The sequence below is a fragment of the Schistocerca piceifrons genome, chromosome 2 (assembly GCF_021461385.2).
Source record: "Schistocerca piceifrons isolate TAMUIC-IGC-003096 chromosome 2, iqSchPice1.1, whole genome shotgun sequence".
NCBI classification, from domain to species: domain Eukaryota; kingdom Metazoa; phylum Arthropoda; class Insecta; order Orthoptera; family Acrididae; genus Schistocerca; species Schistocerca piceifrons.
Window position 1 is genome coordinate 185,130,377 of NC_060139.1, and position 24,032 is coordinate 185,154,408.

Here is a 24,032-nt window from a genome sequence, read left to right on the forward strand (position 1 = left end):
GTTTGTGTGGTGACTACCAACAGTTGAACACCAGAACGATTTTAGACAACTACCCTACACCAAACATACAAGATTTCGCCCAACAACTCCATGGTGCACGCGTTTTCAGTGTACTTGAGTGCCGAAAAGCATACCATCAGATCCCCATGTACCAGTACAACATCCCTAAAACAGCAATTACCACCCCTTTCGGACTGTACGATTACTGTTACATGCTGTACGGCCCCAAAAATGCTGCACAGACTTGGCAACGGTTTATCGACTCCATCCTTTTTTCACTCCCATACTGTTACGCGTATTTGGACGACATCCTCATTTCATCAACTACCCTCAAGGAACACGAACAGCACCTATCAACAGTTCTTAGTATTCTTGCCGAGAATGGAGACCAAATCAATGACGATAAATCTCAGTTGTGGTCCAGTAGTGAGACATTTTTGGGCTATACTGTCACCGCGGAAGGGACCTGCCCCACATCAGACAGAGTGGCCTTTATACGTGACCTCCACCTGCCTGAGACTTACCGCGACCTAAATCATTTTTTAGGGGTGATAAATTTTTGCCGGCGGCACATCCCCACACGCCGTTCGTTTTTTAGGGATGATAAATTTTTTCCGGAGGCACATCCCACATGCCGCATCCCTACAGGCACCGTTGACCGACGCACTCATCGGAAAGAATACTTCAGGGCTCCGCAAGGTCCCGTGGGGTGACGACATGCGATGCGCGTTCAACGCACTAAAAATGGCACTAGCGAACGCTGTCAAGCTCGTGCACCCGGTATCTGATGCCCCAATATCAATCACAGCTGATCAAGCGATGCTGCTATCGGCACTGTCCTGCAGCAGGTGCCAGGCTCCGCACAACCACTACATTTCTTCTTGCAGAAGTTGTCAGCCTCCCAGCGTAAGTGGTCCACTTTCGACTGAGAACTCTTTGCTATTTACGAGGCAGTTCGCCATTTCCGAGAGGACATTGAGGGTGGGTCAGTGACCATATATACAGACCACAAACCGTGGGCGGACGCTGTGCTTAATCCCACAACCGACCTTCCTCCCCGCCGTTTCAGACACATGGACTTAATATGTCAATTCACATCAGACGTCCGTTATATCAAGGGTGCGGACAACATCGTTGCTGACTACAAGTCACGGGTCGGTACGATCTCGTTTTCTTGGGACTTCAACAACCTAGCTGCCCAGCAACAAGCAGATGACAACATTCAACAGTTATGAATAGTGAGTCCACCTCGCTCTCAATTGAGCCCCACCGAATTCCAGGTTCGGCCTTACCAGTCCTCTGTGACATCTCCACAGGTACTGCCCGCCACCTAGTACCAGCCGACTTGCGCCGTAAGTTATTTGCCACTATCCACGACCTAGCACATCCCAGTATTTAGGCTACCACACACCTCATAACAGAGTGATTCATATGGACTGGGGTTAGAGCAGACTGGAAAAACTGGACATGGGCATGTATACCTTGCCAACACGCTAAGGTCAGCCGTCACACATACCCACCGTTGGGCTCGTTTGAGGTACCAAAAGGCAGGTTCCATCACGTCCATCTTGACCTGGTCGGACCGCTCCCTCCTTCCGAGGGTTTCCTATACATTTTATCTACCATCGGCCATGTTTGTTGGTAGGTGGAAGCGATTCCAATAACAGACATTACTGCCGACTCTGTCGCATGGGCCTTCATCGCCTCCTGGATCGCGGGGTTCGGTTACCCATCTTCGGTCACGACGGACCAAGGATGACAATTTGAAGCTAAACTCTTTGGCAAATTATGTGATCTATGCAGTGCAAACAAATTATGTACAAACGCCTACCACCCGTAAAACAATGGGATGGTTGCGTGCTGGCACCGCACATTAAAAGCAGCGCTGATGCGCCACAACAGATCTTGGTCCGAAGCCCTCGCCTGGGTACTACTAGGTGTCCGTTTGGCTTACAAAGACGATTTGCAAGCCTCCCTAGCGGAATTGTACAGGGAACCCCTCGTCCTCCCAGCACAATTCGTCGAGGAATCTGATTCTCCCCCATGGTCAGAACTTCCGACGCTTATAGAACGCGTCCGACACTTCGCCACGAATGTACACCCCCTGCCCCCACGAGCACACACGGTCCCTCGTGTCTTCATACACAAAGACCTACATGTTTGCGATTATGTGATGCTGCGTGATGATACGGTACGCCCCCCCCCCCTACTCGGGCCCACACAAAGTGATAAGCCGCTCGCCGCAGACCTTTGACATTCTGTGCAACAGTAGAATACAACAGGATCCATCTCGCGCCTTAAACCAGCTTGGCGCCTCAACGACAAGCCAACTTCAGAATACAACTTCCACCCCGACAACACTCTCGTGCCACCTTCCATCTCTAATACCTCAAATGAACGATCCCCCCCTCCGGTACCCGTGACGCGTGCGACGATGCGTGTGGTGATGTGTGTGACACCAGTGGTTCATTTTCTCACCCCAGCTCAGAGGTTACAGAAAAGGTTGCGCGTGAAGGTTTCACCCCTCCCTCCCCTCACCTTAGTGTTTCCATCGACCGGCCGATGCAGACCGACGACACCAGCGTCGCCGTTTTCCACGTCGACGTGTCACCTTTTCCAGTCGAGGACCTGTCTCTCCAGCTATGAGATGGGACACTGTTCATCCTGCATGTTCCCCCCCGCACATTGGACAATTCAGCCACCCAGGTTACACTCCTTTGCACGTTTGCAGTACCGACAGACACGGAGGAGGCGGCAATCAGCGCTTCGATCGATGAGGACAGCCACCTCTGCATTCGTGTGCCACTCATGGCACACCACACCCCCGCATCACCAGGCCACTTGATCCCAGTTCCCCATTTCGGCCGCCCGCTACGCCCACCGGTGTGGTACCACGACTTCATCACAACGGATCGATCCCCACGCCAACCTAGATCACCTCCACTCACCGTGCTCTGCACTAGAAGGGGGCAAGGGGGGGGGGGGGGGGAGGGGGGGGAGGCTTTGATGATTAGAAGTCAAGCGAAAAGACTATTTTAATTGGAACTTACTGTAGAGGTTGCATGTAACTGCTCACAGTGTTGTTTATGATAGGGACATTACTGTTATTATTATCAGGAACTTTACTATGTCTCTGAATGTGAACTTTTACTGAATATATTAATCAGTTAGAACTCAAAACTTTTACTTATAATCATAGTTCCTGATCCCACTGAGTAAATAGAGAGTAGAAACATTTACTTTCTGCGAGCACAAGAATAATATGGACTTGCAGACTGGAAATTATGACAAGTATGTTCTCCACCAAATTCTGGCTGACCACAAAAATAGTTTTCAGGCTCTTGTAAAAGATGGCAACGAATGAACAAATGCAATATTATTATCCACCTACCGCCCTAAATACGGTTTTAATCGGCTGGGAAATTGATCAGTGAAAGTGATCAGTACAAAACAGTGTGAACTCCGTAGGTGCTAACGGGATACCAAAGTGAAATATGCTGAAACCAGTGCAAAAGCATTGCTAAGATTTGCTCGCAACTGTGGAAACTAAACTGTGAATGTTAGGCACAGTAACTTTGATCATGATGGAAGAGGAGAAGAAGATGACACTAAATTGTGGCTATCAACGGCGCTGAGGTTAGAAGAAGATAGAAGATGGTCCATCATCATGGAGCTGCATGGATCTTCAAGGTACCTGCAAGCTAATGTGTGTGCTTACTGGTTCCCTGAACCCTCCCAACCCTCCCCACACCCCCCACACCCTCCATAGAGCAACTGCAGAGGGTGATACTCACCGCCAACCTCACCCCCACAGCTGCTGCTGCTGCTGCAGTTGCTCGCATTACGCTGGGATGCGTCGCATCATGTTTGCTGGTTCGCCGCACCAGCATCGACCGTCAAGGTGGAGCAGTTAAGTTAAGAATATTTAAAGTATTTGTTAATTGCTTCTAAGAGGCTACTGCAGAAGTAGAAACTGAAATTAATGAGGATGGTTCTGTCAAACTAATAAATCCAGAATCGGAAGTAAAGTTCAGTGTTACTGCAAAGTTAGAACCATTTTCTGATGACAAAGTAATTGAAGTTGAGCTCAAAAAGGAAAAAGTAGAATTAACAGACTTAACAGATAATGAACATGGCTTCAATATTTCTGAAATTCAGCCAAGTCATGGAATGCTAAAAACTCCTTTAAAACTGGTGGAAATGTTGAATGGCAATGTAGAGCACCACATTGGATGCAATTATGGTTTGCTAAACTGGAATTGCATCATAAAGAACTGAACAGTAAGACAGAATTCAATAGTAAACAGTTAAGTAGTAAGACTGAGTCTAGTACTAAAGAACTAAAGGATGGTAATAAAGAGCTGAAGGAGAGTAATAAGGAACCAAAGGATTAAATGGCTGCAAAACTGAATGACTTATATTATAAAACTACAATGACCTACAAGTGAAAGTAGGGCAACAGCTAAATAAATTGCATAGTATTTTCAAAACCGAAATTAGTGAAGTTTGCAAATATTTCAAATATGCAGATGAACTTATGGAAGGGAGGTTGTCAGTAAGGGTTGGCAATGAATCCAAACTTTGCTCTAATCAATTTGAAGAAGTAAATACTAACGTAAATGCTTGTCAAAATGATATTAAGAAAGTAAAATCTGTGTGAAATTATGTGACGATGTTGGTAAAAGATTTTCTGACAGAGTGGAAGCAGTAGAACTACAAGTAGAACTACTAAACACTAGTATTACTAATATGGGAAATAGAGTAACCTCTGGTACCTCTTGCAATAGTACAGTACAGCATGTTGCCTTAGTTGACGCAACTTTCTTTGGAAGTCATCAGTTTTTATATTTTGATCCAGACAAACAAATTCAACCATTACAGTTATTGAATGATTTTGAGAATGTTTTGCCTAAAGCATGGTCGGAACAAGAAAAAATTTCTTTCATAAGAAGTCATTTATCAGGAGAGGCTTTGTGATGGTCATCTGACATAATGATTAGATACAAAACTCTTTCAGAATTTAAGATTGCATTTCTTAATGAATACTGGTCACACAGCAAACAAAACAATGTTTTGAGCGAGTTTTGTAGTGGTAAAAAGTTTGCTCCAGGTCTTGAGTCAGTAAAAGAGTTCTCTAGAAAGTAGGTTTCATGGCAGTCGCATCTGACAGAAAAGGTGAAACTGGAAACTATTATCATGGGACTATAAGGTAAACATTCTTGGTATTGGCAGAAAAGAATCATTTCTGCATCTAGAGATAATGTGGATAGGTTCATTGAATGTCTGGAGTGTGCAGAAAGGAAAATGCTGCTGACGAGCAGGTGCAAAGTAATAACAGGTCTTTTAACATAAACAACAGTCATAATGACAGTGGGAACATGAATCAAAATCTAATTATTGTGGTCAAGGCCTTAGCAGAGGAAGGGGAGGTAGACAGCCACCAGGTTTTCGCAATAATTATTATGACGAAAGCACAAATGTAAATAATGTGCCATTGAGAAGAGACAGAGAGCAGGATATACTTGGAAGGAGAGACAGCATTGGTCATATATTTTTGTTTGTTATCGGAAAATCGATTTTCGGTCACTTAGTGATCATCTTCAGTGCTGTAATTGTAACTTAAATTAGTAAGCACTGGTGTCAATAAGCTTACGGCAATCACATAGACACTGGTCTATTTAAGTTATAATTCAGCACTGAAGATGGTCACTAAGTGACCGAAAATCGATTTTGCGATAACAAACAAAAATATACGACCAATGCTGTCTCTCCTTCCAAGTATACCCATTATCTGGTCGTAGTGCACAGGACACTATGGAGTCGCCAATCAATAGAGAGCAGGATGCTACCCTACATGATTCTGTATCAAATAAACACAACTGGCTGCTTGTGAGACACTAAGTCCCGCCTATGGGGAAACTGGCACTCACAAGGTGGAAACAGTACCACAGCCAGTAACAAAAACACAAATCACAGTCAGTCAGCACATGCAACCAGATAACAGTACCAGTGATGTGCTAAACCACTATCATTATATAGCTGACAGCATTTTGGACGCTTTAGAAAAATGGGTCAAGAAGGAAAACAAAATCACTACAGATAATAGGGAGGAGCAAATTAATGGATTTGAACCTGATAAGTTTGAAGACGAAGTAAAAGCATACATCTTCAGCAATAATGGAAATCTGATGGCTAAAGTTTTGGTAGAGGAAGCAGAGTCAGTTTTGCAAGGTACGAAGAGGAGGAGCTGATGAATGAAGGAGGTGTCAATGGTGATGATGTCAAGGAGTCTATTAGCTGTACTTGCCACAAACTGTAAAAGCAAATGACAGTGTCATATATATATATATATATATATATAATGGAAGGAAACATTCCACGTGGGAAAAATTATATATAAAAACAAAGATGAGGTGACTTACCGAACAAAAGCGCTGGCAGGTCGATAGGCCTTTAAATATGTCTGCTTGTGTCTGTATGTGTGGATGGATATGTGCGTGTGCGCGAGTGTATACCTGTCCTTTTTTCCCCCTAAGGTAAGTCTTTCCGCTCCCGGGATTGGAATGACTCCTTACCCTCTCCCTTAAAACCCACTTCCTTTCGTCTTCCCCTCTCCTTCCCTCTTTCCGATGAGGCAACAGTTTGTTGCGAAAGCTTGAATTTTGTGTGTATGTTTGTGTTTGTTTGTGTGTCTATCGACCTGCCAGCGCTTTTGTTCGGTAAGTCACCTCATCTTTGTTTTTTTTTATATATATATATGGCTTGTGTCTGTATGTGTGGATGGATATGTGCGTGTGTGCGAGTGTATACCTGTCCTTTTTTCCCCCTAAGGTAAGTCTTTCCGCTCCCGGGATTGGAATGACTCCTTACCCTCTCCCTTAAAACCCACTTCCTTTCGTCTTCCCCTCTCCTTCCCTCTTTCCTGATGAGGCAACAGTTTGTTGCGAAAGCTTGAATTTTGTGTGTGTGTTTGTGTTTGTTTGTGTGTCTATCGACCTGCCAGCACTTTTGTTCGGTAAGTCACCTCATCTTTGTTTTTTTTTATATATATATATTTTTATATATATATATATATATATATATATATATATATATATATATATATATATATATATATATATATATATATATATATATATATATATATATATATATATATATATATCAATGTTGTGCAGGTATGTAGTTGCTCAGAGGTAGAGAGTAGTTTAGCTGATGTGCAGCAAATGAAAGTAGAGGAGATCATCAAATGCTTTGATTTAAATGCAGCTGAGAATGTAGAGATCGATGACCCCATGAATCTGAGTGTGAATGTACTTGCAACTGAATGAAGTCACTTTAGCTGGAAACAGATTGAAAAAGATTTATTAGAGGACTTTTATGAGGAACCTGTTCAAACTAACTCACCCTATAATAAAAACTAACATCTCAGAAGTAACAGCGAACAATGTGTTGTCTTCTCGACAGTGGCAATGAAGCAAGTGCTTTGTCCCAAACATTCTTTGATTCTGTTCCTAATAGGAGTAAATTAACTGTCATGGAATTAAGTGGTTTAAGATTAATAGGTGCTAGTGGGAAAGTTTCTATACCAGTAATGCTCTAAACTTTGATACCATTTGATATAGGTGACATAACAATAGATCATCCTTGTTTAATCATGCTCAGTATAAGTGTTGAGATGTTAATTGGCACAGATTTCTTAACAAAATATCAGAAAATGATTGATTTTGATCAGAATCACTTAGTATTAACCTTACCTGATTAAATAACCTTTCATAGAAAATTAAAATGAAACATGGGAATTCCCTATTACAGTAATGAGGAATAAGGGATACTTGTACGAAGGTACTGACTGCATGTTGCTAATGTGGAAGGGAACTATATCCTAGAAGAGATAGAGGCAAAGGTACAGTCAACAAATCAAATTTCTGATAGACAGAGAGCAGAATTAAGGGAAGTATTAACCACTAATAACAATGTATTCTTGAATATGCCTGGTGAAGTTAAAGCCTGGGCAGGTATTTTTCAAGAAACCTTATCAGATACATGTTTCCAAAAAAGCAAGTGGTTAAGAAAGGAATTCTACATATGTTGACATGGGGTGTCATTGAGCAAGCAGTTAGTGAACAAAATAGTCCTCTTGTTGGTGGGCCTAAGTGTGATGGAAGCATCAAATTAGTAATGGATGCACAATGACTAAATGACATTGTAATAAGAGTGAGTGATCATCCCCAAAATGTGGATGAACTGACACAAAAGTTCCGAGGATTTAGGTGTCTTACAGCTATGGATATAACTTGTGGATACTGGAATTTGACCCTGGTGAAAGAATCATGTAAATATACAACCTCTGTGTGTGAAGGAGTGTGCTACCAACATAAAGTAGTCCCATTTGGATTAAATAGTTCCATGTGCGCCTTTGTAAGAGTAATGGCTCAAGTATTGGGGCAGGAATTGTTAGATCAGGTGACTAGCTATGTAGATGATATAGTGTTGGCAACTACCACATGGGAAGAACATATCAGTGTACTAGACCAGGTGCTAGAAGCTATAGAAAACAGAGGTATAAAATGAAAGTTAGAGGTCGGTTGGTTGGTTTGGGGAAGGAGACCAGACAGCGTGGTCATCGGTCTCATCGGATTAGGGAAGGATGGGGAAGGAAGTCGGCCGTGCCCTTTCAGAGGAACCATCCCGGCATTTGTCTGGAGTGATTTATGGAAATCACGGAAAACCTAAATCAGGACGGCCGGACGCGGGATTGAACCGTCGTCCTCCCGAATGCGAGTCCAGTGTGTAACCACTGCGCCACCTCGCTCGGTCTGAAAGTTAGAGAAGACAGAGTGTGTAAGAGATAAAATAAAATTCCTGTGCCATGAAATTAGCAGGGAAGGTATATTACCTGATCCTTCCAAATTATCAGTCATTGAAACGTGCCTAGAAATCAAAAGCAGCTCAGGTCACTGTCCACTTTATTTGGATTCTGCCATTTTGTTGAAGATCACTTACTTAATGCACCTTGTTTAGTCCACCTGCTGAAGAAGAATAACCCATGGTTTTGGACTAAAGAGTGCCAGTCCACTTTTGAAGAAATAAGAAACTGTTTGATGAGTAGTCTGCATTTACATTATGCAGATTTTTCAAACACCTCTTGCAAGGCAGTTGACACAAGTTGTTATGGGATTGCAGTAGAGGTGTTTCAGATGAAGACAGAAGGCGACCAAGAGATACATAAAACAATAGCATTAGCGAGTCATCCACTGCAACCTGCTAAGCAGAATTATGGAATTTCAGAATTACAGGCACTGGCTATCATGTTTGGTATGCGGAAGTTTCAGCATTATTTGTTACAGCACGAGGTGATAATCTATGGTGATCACAAGGTACTTACATTTTTAAAAACTTGCAAACTGGGACATCCAAGACAAACCAGGTGGGACATGTACCATTAGCAGTTCAACCATGTACCATTAGCAGTTCTACCTTGACATTAAGTACATACAAGGGAAGATAGTGTTTTGTGGGCATTTCAATATTGATTTTTCAAAAGACAGCAACATCAGAGATGCTTTGATAAATATGACCAACACATTCAATATGATCTCCACAATACACTGCCCAACAAGATTAACAGAATGCACAAAATCGATTATTGATCAAATATTCATCTCAGGAACAAATTACAGATTCACAAGCAGAGTACTGAGCATGGGTTATAGTGATCATGAGGCACAGCTGCTGTGTATAGAAATACCAACAAGTAGTAGCAGTTCCAAAAAAAGTAGTTGAAAAAAGAACCTTTTCTGAAGATAACATTAGAATTTTTAATCTCTTACTGGTGAAGGAAAACTGCAAAAGCATCACCACTCAGAACAATGTTGATAGCATGTACATGAGTTTTCAGAGCATCTTTCTTCACTATTTTAATGTAGTATTTCCAAAAGTAGTAAAAACAGTAAAATCTAACAATAATAAGCAATGGATAGCAAAAGGCATAAAAATTTCCAGGGAGAGAAACAGATTTCTGCAGTACTGTTGTAAGAAATATAGACTAACCCAAGAATTTGCAGATTATTCAAAATCCTACAAAAGAATCTATGGCAGAGTAGTCAAAGAGGTAAAAATTATGTGGAATGACAATTTGATAAGAAACTCATCTAACAAAATGAGATCCACGTGGAGAGTTATAAAGAAAGAGACTTGTACTTCAGCACCAAAGAAAAAGAATGTGTCATTAACACTAGAAGGCTCAAAAGTCACAGGCCCAAATTCAGTTGTGGAAAAATTCAATGAATACTTCACTTCACTAGCTGAAGACCTCATTCAAGTACACTATCAAAGACCAGTCCCAAGTTTCTTCAGCAAGTCAGTGATCTAGACTGCTTCTGCGTATGTTTATGAAACAAACTCCAATGAAATTATCAGTAAAATTAAATCATTAAGCAATAAAATGTCAAGTGGTCTTGATGAAGTACCTGATTAAAAGCATGTGCTCACCACATAGCAAACTCCTTGGCAAAAATTTTCAACCTCTCTTTAAAAACTGGTGTGTTTGCAAACATTTTTAAAATAGCAAAAGTTTCACCACTGCAAAAAAAAAGTTCTTCTGAAAAAATATCAAACTACGGACCCGTGTCACAGTTAAGGTCCTACTCAAAAATACTAGTAAAACTCTTTTATGACAGGCTTTTAAGTTTCATAAATAAATATGCACCTCTTACAGTACAACAACATGGTTTTAGAAAGCCTAAATCTACACAGACAGGAATTTTTTAATTCTTAAACTGCATTTTAAAATCCCTTGATCAACATAAAATAGCTACAAGTATTTTTATAGATCTATCAAAAGCCTTTGATGTCCCGGACCATAACACACTGCTAAAAAATTAGAAAGACGAGGAGTAAGAGGTGTAGCACATAGCTGGTAGTGTTCATACTTAAAAAACCACAGGCAGAGAGTATCACTTCAGTATGAATTTAAAAAAAAATGAATAAAACAAGAAACAGCTCCTTTCTTTCTAGCAAATTACCAATAAAATATGGTGTACCACAGGGCTCAATCTTAGGTCCACTGCTCTCCTTGATTTATGTGGACGACTTAGTTATATATATATGAGTCCAACAAAAACTATTGTGTTTGCCAATGACACCAGCATATTGCTCACTGGATCCAGTTCAGAGACATTGCAGTCCAGAGGAGAAAGTTCACAAAAAACAAACTCATTGTTGTTGTTGTGGTCTTCAGTCCAGAGACTGGTTTGATACAGCTCTCCATGCTACTCTATCCTGTGCAAGCTTCTTCATCTCCCAGTACCTACTGCAACCTACATCCTTCTGAATCTGTTTAGTGTATTGATCTCTTGGTCTCCCTCTACGATTTTTACCCTCCACGCTGCCCTCCAGTACTAAATTGGTGATCCCTTGATGCCTCAGAATATGCCCTACCAACCGATCCCTTCTTCTAGTCAAGTTGTGCCACAAATTTCTCTTCTCTCCAATTCTATTCAGTACCTCCTAATTATTTATGTGATCTACCCATCTAATCTTAAGCATTCTTCTGTAGCACCATGTTTCAAAAGTTTCTATTCTCTTCTTGTCTAAACTATTTATCGTCCATGTTTCACTTTGATACATGGCTACACTCCACACAAATACTTTCAGAAACGACTTCCTGAAACATAAATCTATACTTGATATTAACAAATTTCTTTTCTTCAGAAACACTTCCCTTGCCATTGCCAGTCTACATTTTATATTCTCTCTACTTCGACCATCATCAGCTATTTTGCTCCCCAAATAGCAAAACTCCTTTACTACTTTAAGCGTCTCATTTCCTAATCTAATTCCTGCAGAATCACGCAATTTAATTTGACTACATTCCATTATCCTTTCAAGACACTGTCCATTCCATTCAGCTGCTCTTCCAGGTCCTTTGCTGTCTCTGGCAGAATTTCAATGTCATCGGCGAACCTCAAAGTTTTTATTTCTTCTCCATGGATTTTCATTCCAACTCTCAATTTTTCTTTTGTTTCCTTTACTGCTTGCTCAATATACAGATCGAATAACATCAGGGACAGGCTACAACCCTGTCTCACTCCCTTCCCAACCACTGCTTCCCTTTCATGCCCATCGACTCTTATAACTGCCATCTGGTTTCTGTAATAATTGTAAATAGCCTTTCGCTCCCTGTATTTTACCCCTGCCACCTTCAGAATTTGAAAGAGAGTATTCCAGTCAACATTGTCAAAAGCTTTCTCTAAGTCTACAAATGCTAGAAATGTAGGTTTGCCTTTCGTTAATCTATTTTCTAAGACAAATCGTAGGGTCAGTATTGCCTCGCGTGTTCCAACATTTCTACAGAATCCAAACTGATCTTCCCCGAGACTGGCTTCTACTAGTTTTTCCAGTCGTCTGCAAAGAATTCGTGTCAGTATTTTGCATCCGTGGCTTGTTAAACTGATAGTTCGATAATTTTCACATCTGTCAACACATGCTTTCCTTGGGATTGAAATTAGTATATTCTTCTTGAAGTCTGAGAGTATTCCACCTGTCTCATACATCTTGCTCACCAGATGGTAGAGTTTTGTTAGGCCTGGCTCTCCCAAGTCTCCCAAGGCTGTCAGTAGTTCTAATGGAATGTTGTCTACCCCCAGGGCCTTGTTCGACTTAGGTCTTTCAGTGCTCTGTCAAACTCTTCATGCAGTATCATATCTCCTGTTTCATCTTCATCTACATTCTCTTCCATTTCTCTAATATTTTCCTCAAGAACATCTCCCCTGTATAGACCCTCTATACATTCCTTCCACCTATCTGATTTCCCTTCTTTGCTTACAACTGGGCTTCCATCTGAGCTCTTGATATTCATACAAGTCGTTCTCTTTTCCCCAAAGGTTTCTTTAATTTTCTTGTAGGCAGTATCTATCTCACCCCTAGTGATATATGCCTCTACATCCTTACATTTGTCCTCTAGCCATCCCTGCTTAGCCATTTTGCACTTTCTGTCAATCTCATTTTTGAGACGTTTGTATTCCTTTTTGCCTGCTTCATTTACTGCATTCTTGTATTTGCTCCTTTCATCAACTAAATTCAATATATCTTCTGTTACCCAAGGATTTCTAATAGTCCTTGTCTTTTTACGTACTTGATCCTCTGCTGCCTTCACTATTTCATCTCTCAAAGCTACCTATTCTTCTTCTACTGTATTTCTTACCCCCATTCTTGTCAATCGTTCCCTAATGCTCTCCCTGAAGCTCTCTACAACCTCTGGTTCTTTCAGTTTATCCAGGTCCAATCTCCTTAAATTCCCACCTTTTCGCAGTGTCTTCAGTTTTAATCTACAGTTCATAACTAATAGATTGTAGTCAGAGTATACATCAGCCCCTGGAAATGTCTTACAGTTTAAAACCTGGTTCCTGAATCTCTGTCTTACCTTTATATAATCAATCTGATACCTTCTAGTACCTCCAGGCTTCTTCCATGTATACAACCTTCTTTAATGATTCTTGAACCAAGTGTTAGCTATGATTAAGTTATGCTCTGTGCAAAATTCTACCAGGCAGCTTCCTCTTTTATTTCTTCCCCCCAATCCATATTCACCTACTACATTTCCTTCTCTACCTTTTCCTATTATCGAATTCCAGTCACCGATGACTATTAAATTATTGTCTCCCATCACTATCTGAATAATTTCTTTTGTCTCATCATACATTTCATCAATCTCTTCATCATCTGCGGAGCAAGTTGGCATATAAACTTGTACTACTGTGGTAGGCATGGGCTTTGTACCTATCTTGGCCACAATAATGCAATCACTATGCTGTTTGTAGTAGCTTACCCGCATTCCTATTTTCCTGTTCATTATTAAACCTACTCCTGCATTACCCCTATTTGATTTTGTATTTATAACCCTGTATTCACCTGACCAGAAGTCTTGTTCCTCCTGCCACCAAACTTCACTAATTCCCACTATATCTAACTTTAACCTATCTATTTCCCTTTTTAAATTTTCTAACGTACCTGCCCGATTAAGGGATCTGACATTCCATGCTCCAATCCGTAGAACGCCAGTTTCCTTTCTCCTGATAACAATGTCCTCCTGAGTAGTCCCCACCTAGAGATCCGAATGGGGGACTATTTTACCTCCAGAATATTTTACCCAAGAGGACACCATCATCATTAACCATACAGTAAAGCTGCATGCCCTCAGGAAAAATTATGGTGTAGTTTCCCCTTGCTTTCAGCCATTCACAGTACCAGCACAGCAAGGCTGTTTTGGTTAGTGTTACAAGGCCAGATCAGTCAATCATCCAGACTGTTGCTCCTGCAACTACTGAAAAGGCTGCTGCCCCTCTTGAGGAACTACATGTTTGTCTGGCCTCTCAACAGATACTCCTCCATTATGGTTGCACCTACAGTATGGCTATCTGTTTAGCTGAGGCATGCAAGCCTCCCCACCAGTGGCAAGATCATTTAATTCCTCCAATTAATCAAATGTCTAGTCAAGCACAATTGAAAAATGATCCCCTAGAAAATGTAAGTGTCACAAAATTTTTGGGTCTATGGGTTCAGCAAGACTTAAAGTGGGACACACATATAAATAACTTGTTTAGAAAACTATCATCTGTATGCTATGGCCTAAGAATTTTAAAGGCTAGAACAAGCAAAACAGCAGTACTGCAGGCATACTATGCACAGGTCCACTCACTAGTCCGATATGGGATCATTTTCTGGGGATACTCAACTCACAGTGTAAAGGTTTTTAGAATGCAAAAACAAGCTCTAAGAATAATTTGTGGCCTTAAACAGATGGAGTCCGGTAAATCCCATTTTGCTGAGCTTGGTATTCTAAATGTTCCAAGTTTATTCATTTATGAAACTATCTCGTTCACTAGGGACTACCTCCTGAAAACAGCCAAACTGCTACAGAACAAAAATGTACACAACTATAGTACCAGAGGGAAATCAAATATACATCAAAAATATCACAGAATAACCCCCTATCAGAGGAGCATAATTAACATTGGTGTAATACTACACAATAAGATACCAGAGGAAATAAAAAATGCTACTCATCCAATATCTAAAGCTAAACTAAAGGCATTTCTAATAAAGCGTAACAAAATTACTTGTAATAGATACCTATTTTAATTTGCCTGCTGTTTTGCTAATACTATGTATTATTGTAACTTACCTTTGACCTGTCCAATATCAATTGTACAATTTGTGCTGTATGATAAAACTGGACCAATAAAAAATCAAATCAAATCAAAAACAATGTGATAGCAGATGGGCTATCAAGAAGTGCTGAGTTATGCAGGGAATTAGAAATAACATTAGCAGATAAGAATGAAATGAGCATGTTGGCCATACATGAGCTCAAGGAGGAAGGTGCCTTGAAGAAAGTATGTAAAAACTTGAGAAGGGAGCAAAATGTTGATGATCAGGCGAGGTTAATCAAAAGCCTTTTAGGAGTACCCAGCTATCCAAGAGCTGCACAGAGCTATTGCCTACATAAAGGAATTTTGTTCTGAATAAGAATAGAAAATATGTTTTCCATCACAATATGTGGATTTGCTGATAGATTACATGCATCTACAATATAGCCATTAGGGAGCCAAGAAATGCTTAGCTACATTAAGTGAGCAAGTGATTTTCGACAACATCCATCATAGAGTAACAAGAAGGCTAGCAACCTGTGTTGTCTGTCAGAAGGTACATGCATAAACAGTATAGCACAGGGAAATTGCACAATGTACAACCAAGTGAACCTCTGGAGTTATACGCAGTCAATCTCTTTGGGCCCCTCCTCACATCTAAAGGAGGATGTACCAATGTTTTTGTGGTCATTGACAGCTTTAGTTAGTATGTCAAACTACATCCAGTAAAGAGAGCTAACACCAAAATGATGGTAGACTAGCTAGAAAAGGTATATTTTGTAAAGACTGGCAAGCCTAAGAGTCTCTTATCAGACAACAGGTCACAATTTATTTTGGGAAAATTTAAAGCATGTCTAGAAAATGCAGGAATTCACCATATAAGGATCTCAGTGTATTTTCCACAGGGAAATAGACAATTATGTGTGAGCTAAACAGACTGTGTAGGACTTAATATGCCAGGAAGCATTGAACTTGGGCTGATCACATCAAAAACTTTGACGAAATCACCAAAAATTTTAAACATGATGCCACAGGCTTTGCTCCATGTGAACTAATGTTTAATCAGGAAGCCCATAACATCCTTTAAAACAAGGATGATTTTCCAGCCCTATCTCAGAGCTCTATAGATGAGAAGAAGGCACAGGCTATGGCAAATACAAGTAAAAGAGTTTTGGGTAGAAAAAGAAGGCATGATGCAAAAGCCTGCCCCACTATTTTTAACATTGGTGAACTAGTATTAGTCAAAACTAAAGAAAAACCTAAGAAAACTCTACCAAGTTTCAAGACTTTAATCAAAATAACAATCAATACAACAATTCTTGAAAAAATAGTTCAGAAGTCAGGTCCTAATGTCAGTTCCATTCTAAAAATTCTAGCCAAAAATTTAAAAGCAGTCAAACTGAAACTAAAGTCATACAGAGTAGAAACATTCTCTTTCAGTGAGCACAAGAAGGATGTGGACTTGCAGACTGGAAATTATGGTCAATATGTTCTCCATCGCTTTCTGGCTGACCGCAAAAATAGTTTTCCGGCTCTTGTAAAAGACAACAATGAATGAACAAATCCAATATTATTATCCACCTACCCCATCAGATGGGATCTGTTATACTTTCTTCTTCAGTTCTAACTTCCTAGTGACATACAACAAACAGTTTCGAGAAAAAATTATTAATGTCTCTGTCCACTGTACAGTATTTTACAAGTCACACTCAAAACAGTCTTCAAGTAACAAGAAACATATTTTTATAATAGAGGGAAACATTCCACGTGGCTTGTGTCTGTGTATGTACGGATGGATATGTGCGTGTGTGCTAGTGTATACCTGTCCTTTTTCCCCCTAAGGTAAGTCTTCCCGCTCCCGGGATTGGAATGACTCCTTACCCTCTCCCTTAAAACCCACATCCTTTCGTCTTCCCCTCTCCTTCCCTCTTTCCTGATGAAGCAACCGTTGGTTGCGAAAGCTAGAATTTTGTGTGTGTATGTTTGTGTTTGTTTGTGTGTCTATCGACCTGCTAGCGCTTTTGTTTGGTAAGTCTCATCATCTTTGTCTTTAGATATATAAGAAACATATTTTATCACACAGACCCTTTCCAGTTAAGAAAACTCTTTGAGAATCCACTACCTGCCTCACTTTTCACGTTACACTCAGGCTAATAAGGTCAGAAAAAAATCCTGCGGAACCAACTGACAACCGGTTATGTACAATGATATTTAACAATACAAATAAAAATAAATATAATAAATCATTTAGCTCTCGACCTGGTGCTATCAATATAACACAAATCAGTATCTTGTGTATCAGTATAGCTTTTTATTTATTTAATACTTGGACTTCTGTGTCAGTAGCCAGCAATTGATCTGTATTTTACTGCTGACACACTCAGCATCAAAAACACAAAATATGCAGTAAAGAGGCTGTCTTGTGAATGCAACAATATGATGAAAATAAAACAATCTGCAAGGTTGGTCTCTGCTAGTAAAATGTACAAGAGGAATATAAACAATCACTCATGAAAAATTCTTAATGACACTCTACAGTGACACTAGCAAAAAATGCTTTAGTAAACCGAAATTAAACACAAGGAACTTAATTCTGTATTGTAATATGTTCCTGCAGTTCCCCTAAATGGTAAATGAAGGTTAACTGAAACATAAGTGGAGTAAATTAACAATAATACCTTGTGTCACATCAGTTTATTACAGGAAGTGATGCATATAGTTTCTAGCATTTGTAGACTTAGAGAAAGTTTTTGACAATGTTGACTGGAATACTCTCTTTCAAATTCTGAAGGTGGCAGCAGTAAAATACAGGGAGCAAAAGGCTATTTACAATTAGTACAGAAACCAGATGGCAGTTATAAGAGTCAAGGGGCATGAAAGGGTAGCGGTGGTTGGGAAGGGAGTGAGACAGGGTTGTAGCCTGTCCCCGATGTTATTCAATCTGTACCTATATTGAGCAAGCAGTAAAGGAAACAAAAGAAAAATTCAGAGTAGGAATTAAAATCCATGGAGAAGAAATAAAAATTTTGAGGTTCACCGATGACATTGTAATTCTGTCAGAGGCAGCAAAGGAGCTGGAAGAGCAGTTGAACAGAACAGTGTCTTGAAAGGAGGATATAAGATGAACATCAACAAAAGCAAAATGAGGATAACGGAATTTAGTTGAATTAAGTTGGGTTATGCTGAGGGAATTAGATTAGGGAAGGAGACACTTAAAGTAGTAAACGAGTTTTGCTATTTGGAGAGCAAAATAACTAATGGTGGTTGAAGTAGACAGGATATAAAACATAGACTGGCAATGGCAAGGAAAGCGTTTCTGAAGGAGAGAAATTTGTATAACATCGAGTATAAATTTAAGTGTCAGGAAGTCATTTCTGAAAGTATTTGTATGGAGTGTAGCCATGCAAGGAAGTGAAACATGGACAATAAATAGTTTAGACAAGAAGAGAATAGAAGCTTTTGAAACATGGTGCTACAGAAGAATGCTGAAGATTAGATGGGTAGATCATGTAACTAATGAAGAGGTATTGAATAGAATTGGGGAGAAGAGAAATTTGTGGCACAACTTGACTATAAGAAGGGATTGGTTGGTAGGACATGTTCTGAGGCATCAAAGGATCACCAGTTTAGTACTGGAGGGCAGCATGGAGGGTAAAAATCATAGAGGGAGACCAAGAGATGAATACACTAAGCATATTCAGAAGGATGTAGGTTGCAATAGGTACTGGGAGATGAAGAAGCTTGCACAGGATAGAGTAGCATGGAGAGCTGTATCAAACCAGTCTCTGCACTGAAGACCACCACAACAACAACAACAACAACAACAACAACATATAGTTAGTTAAGAAGCCAGCTGTAATCAGTGGCTAAAATTATAAATTATGTCAACAAAGTAATGTGCACAAAAAACAAGCAGTTAGTTTTGTTCAAAATAATAACCAAATATAGAGTAAGCTTTCAGTCATAATGTAGAATAATGTAATGATAATGATACAAGTCAAGATTTCTTGTTTTGCAAACTGATAAGTGCCTTCCCTGACTCAAGACAGTATTAAAAGTACAGCAGCAGCTACTCGTATTTCAATCATACTCTAATGTTAGTATCTCATCAGGTGACATTATATCTAGTGTAAATTATAAGCACAAAGTAAGTAATACCAGCAAAAAAGAAAGACAAAAACAATGACAAAATACTGGCACATGAACCTAAGCTTTGTATGTAGTAATCTAATTAGAAAGAAGAATGGAAAGAAATGCATGCCAATATATTTAAAAAAGATAACACAAACATATCTATCTCATTACTAAATAAGTTTTTGGTATTATTAGTAGACACAAATTCCAAGCAGAATTTTTTTCTTTCTTTAAAAAAAAAAAAAAAAAAAAAAAGAAAGAAACAAACAAACAAAAAAAAGATTTTCATTTATCACAAGCATGTCAAACCTTACCTGTAAAGCAGGAAATTCCCAGAGCAAATGGCTTATACACACTGCAGAGAAGGCTTATATCAAGTAAGACTTAACGGTTGTGAAAAATGAGGCTGAGAGCAAGTCACTACTTGTTTGCTGTACGAATGGGCCGTTAGCTATGTCAACACACATTACCATATTTACTGAATGAGTGTGTACAGGAGGAGAAAGACCTGTTAGGGAAATATTATTTTAACAGGAGCTCATTTCCTGAGCGTTTCTCAGTATTTGGTGATAGTGCAAATTATATACAGTGTTAAATGATACCTAGCATACAAAAGAATTATCCAGCAGTTGGGTCATTGGTAAAACATTATTATAATAATAGCAACAATACTATCTTGTTAACACAATTATGTAAAGAATTGTATTAATTGTTTACTTTCATTTTGCATTAGACTAATTTTATCTGCAATATTATCTGCTGTTACTTGTTGCTTCCATCAGTAACCATCTGACAATTATTCTAGTAGCCTTGATCAAAAATATAGATAATACAAAATTCTTCTCCTCCTCCTCCTCATGACATTACAACTATGCATTGGTCTATTCAAAAAATCTCTGACCCCACTGTTCATCAATTTATCTGTTCATTGTGGATGATTAAGTATTTCATTTTAGGTATACATTCCATGCTTCTTACAGCCTATCAGAAGTGATCAATTCTCCCTTCTTTATCCACCATGATTCAAGAAATATTTTTTACTAGTAGTGGCTTATAGCTTACAAGTTGTCATTTATCATGTTGCAATCGTTAATAAATCAATAAATCTGTAGCTGCAACACACAGATTAAGGAAAGTGGTATGAACAATCCTGTAAGAAGAATATGAACTGACTTTTCTTCAGACTTGTTCTATACTAAGAAACTCAGTGGTTCATGAATTCAGACAAGGTTTAAAAGAACCTTTCAAGTTTGTTGCATAACATTTATAAGTTAAATGGACTGAAAACTAATAAGAAAGAATTTTGGTGTTGACTGTGGTACAGATGTCAATGAGAAACCAAATAATAATAATAATAATAATCAATAAAACATCAAGTGACTGATCATAGCAGTCTCTAAAACGGAACTTTGAAAAACTGGAATTTTAGTGTTAGTACTTACTTGTTATAAGTAGCCAACCCATCTCTCTCGTTAATTTATGCCCAGCCTTTCTATCTTCTTTTCTTCTGCCCTTGCCCGAAAGCCACTCATCCACAACTTCTTTCTGTTCCATTCTTTTTTGTGTCCAGTGGCTGCACAACAGATTAAGGAAAGTGATGCGAACAATCCTGTAAGAAGAATGTGAACTGACTTTTCTTCAGATTTGTTCCATACTAAGAAACTCAGTGGTTCATGAATTCAGACAAGGTATTAAAAGAACCTTTCAGGTTTGTTGTATAACATTTTTAAGTTAAATGGACTGAAAAACTAATAAGAGAGAAATTTGATGTTGACTGTGGTACAGATGTCAATGAGAAACCACACTGACTAAACATTCTTGAAGAGCATAGTAAGGACATAGTTCGAAAGGTATTTAAGTTCATTCAGCTGTACCTCATGTTTTATAAATTCCATCATGAAGGAGAGCCTTCAAGGATGTGGAATGAATCAAATTTTACTTCAAGAGACAGTACACTGGCAAAAATTTATAACTAGTACTAATCTACTCACATGATTAGTTATGGAAACTGTTTCTATATTACTTTATATATCTATGTGTATATTAGTCTCTCCAGAGATGTCATCTTTTATCATACCACTATGTGTGTATGTGTTCAGCTGAGTGCTACACCAGTATGGTCCTCCAAGTATGGTCCTCCACTGCAAGTTGCAGTGGATTCAGGCAGTGTATTCAGAACATGGAGAACACCCAGCTATATCTGGGCCTGCACCTTGCCTCATAAATTTTTGTTATGAAAAGGGAGATAGATCATTTCTACTAATAATTAGAAACAAGATTCCAATATTCCATAAATCAGTCAGTCCCTAAAGCTTCGAGAAATTGCAAATCTGAAATGATAAATAACTGCCGGAGGTGGGAACTGAACCAGTGACACACAAGTTGCTAGTCAGTGGCTATAATCATTACAGCATTGCATACAATGTACAGCGAACAACAATATGTATTGGTACAAAATTGTAAGAATCTCTCACAATGCTTTTGCAAGATGTTCCATTATCAACCGTACACATTATTTTAATTCATACTTCTGTAGAATAAACAAGTTTTTAATCTTAGCTGCACTGTCTCAGAAAATTGTGTTGAGGAACAGTATTCTTACATGTAAGTAAAATATTCTTTCACTCTCATCTGCATGTCAACATGAGAGATTTCTAAGTGCAAAGTAGGCATGACTGAGCTTTTTTGTTAACCTATCCCCACACTAGTGCCACCTCAGTTTATAATTCATCTGGACTGCCTAGAAACTTAACAAGTGGAGTCTCATCCATTGCATTCCTGTTGATCTCTGGTTCTGGAACCTTCAGGTTATTTTTATTTGTTTGGAGTTATTTAATATGAGTCTTTGTAAGAGACAGAGTTAAAGTGCTTGCACAGAACCAGTTTTAGACCTACTACATTCTTTTAACTGGCTGTGCTATCTATGGATGTGTATGAGCATTTTGTCAGTGCATTTGTGTCATAACAGTTTTTGAAGATGCACTCCATTGTCCCATATGTGTCATTTATGCAGATTATGAACAGGATCAGTGCATGAACTGAACCTTGATGGATGACATGCTTAATATTTCTCATCACCAAATTTAGTCTTGTTACTGTTGTATCATTTGTTAATGTGGTCCTCCATTTCCTATTGTTGAGATACAACTCCAACCATATAAGGGAAGTGCCTTTAATGCCATACCTTTTTAGTTCCCCTGTCGAATTTTATGCTCAACACAACTGCAGGCACTGTCCAGATCACAGAATACACCAACAGGGTAAATCTTTCATGATGTGGCTTCTTCTAACACAGAACTCCTCAAAATTTGTATTGCCACTGTAGTATATGTCTACTCATTAGATATTTGGAATCCGTTCTCCTTCCAACACTGACTTAGCATTCACCAGATTTATGGAAAATTTTATTAAGTGCTTGCCTCTACTTGCTCCTTCACTGTTGTGGCTACTAGATAGAAGGCATACGTGTCTAAAATCAAAAATATACTGTCATGCCACAAATAAAAGATAAACATTTTGGATATGTGGTGCACTGCAAGCTGCATAAATTTCATTAACGACATCTTCCTGCACAGAAAACATCTCTCAGGTGTGTTTAAATAAATTTATTGTTCAAGTGGTGCTCCCACTTAGTCAATTGTTTGGAAAAAATCTTGTTGGTTGGTTAGTTAATTAGTTCCATGTTTTGCAAAACATATTCATAATAAGCCATTTGTTGTGGAATGTGTCAGTTTAACAAAAGAGTGCAGAGATCTTAGTATCTAATGATTTGGATTCTCTGTCCAGCCTGAGTACTGAGATTGAAGAAAAGCAAGAGATACATGGGCTTCATACCACAGATATAGCTTGCTCCTCCAGAGGGTGTTGCCACCATTGTGGGCATGCATTCGGGGGGCTTTTTTTCCCAGATAGTACCCAGTGGAAATGGGTGGAGGTGGGTGTGGGGCAAGGGCTACATGATAAACATTATGTTCAACTACATCCATGTCTACATCGATACTCTGCAATGCATTTTATGATGCACAGTGCAGTGTACCCTGTACCACTACCAGTCATCTCCTTTCCTTTTCCACTCACAAATAGAATGAGGGAAAAACGGCTATCTATATGCCTCCATATGAGCCCTAATTTCTCATATCTTGTAGACAGTCTATGTTGGAGGCAACAGAATCGTTCTGCAGTCAGCTTCAAATGTCGGTTCTCTAAGATTTCGCAGTAGTGTTCCTCAAAAAGAATGTCACCTTCCCTTCACCTATTCCCATTTGAGATCCTGAAGCATCTCCATAACACTTGTACACTGTTCAAACCTACCAGTAACAAATCAAGCAGACCACCTCCAAATTGATTTGATGTCTTCCTTTAATCTGACACAGTATGGATCCTAAGCTCTAAAGCAGTACTCAAGAATAGGTCACACTAGTGTCCTATTTGCAGTCTCGGTTACAAATGAACCACAGATTCCTAGAATTCTCCCAATAAACCAAAGTCAACCATTCACCTTTCTTACCAAAATCCTCACATGCTAATTTCATTTCATATTGCTTTGCAATATTATACCCAGATATTTAAACAACATGACTGTGTCAAGCAGGACACTATTAATATTTTATCTGAAGTTTATGGGCCTGTTTCTCCTACTCATGTGCATCAACTTACATCTAACACTATGATATGGAAGCATCAGCTGAACAAAAGATTGCAGAGACTTTAGTATCCGACAGTGATTTAGATTCTCTGCCCAGTGCA

The 24,032-nt window shown here is 39.2% G+C and overlaps 1 protein-coding gene across 1 annotated transcript in view; it reads right to left on the reverse strand.

The window, feature by feature from the left end:
- The window catches only part of LOC124777461, a 195,447-nt gene extending 175,796 nt beyond the window's left edge, over positions 1-19,651 (reverse strand). Inside the window, exon 1 of the mRNA XM_047252884.1 lies at positions 19,601-19,651. The gene's annotated coding sequence lies outside the window, so the exon portion shown is untranslated. The remainder of the gene's footprint in view (positions 1-19,600) is intronic.
- Positions 19,652-24,032: the final 4,381 nt, after the last annotated feature.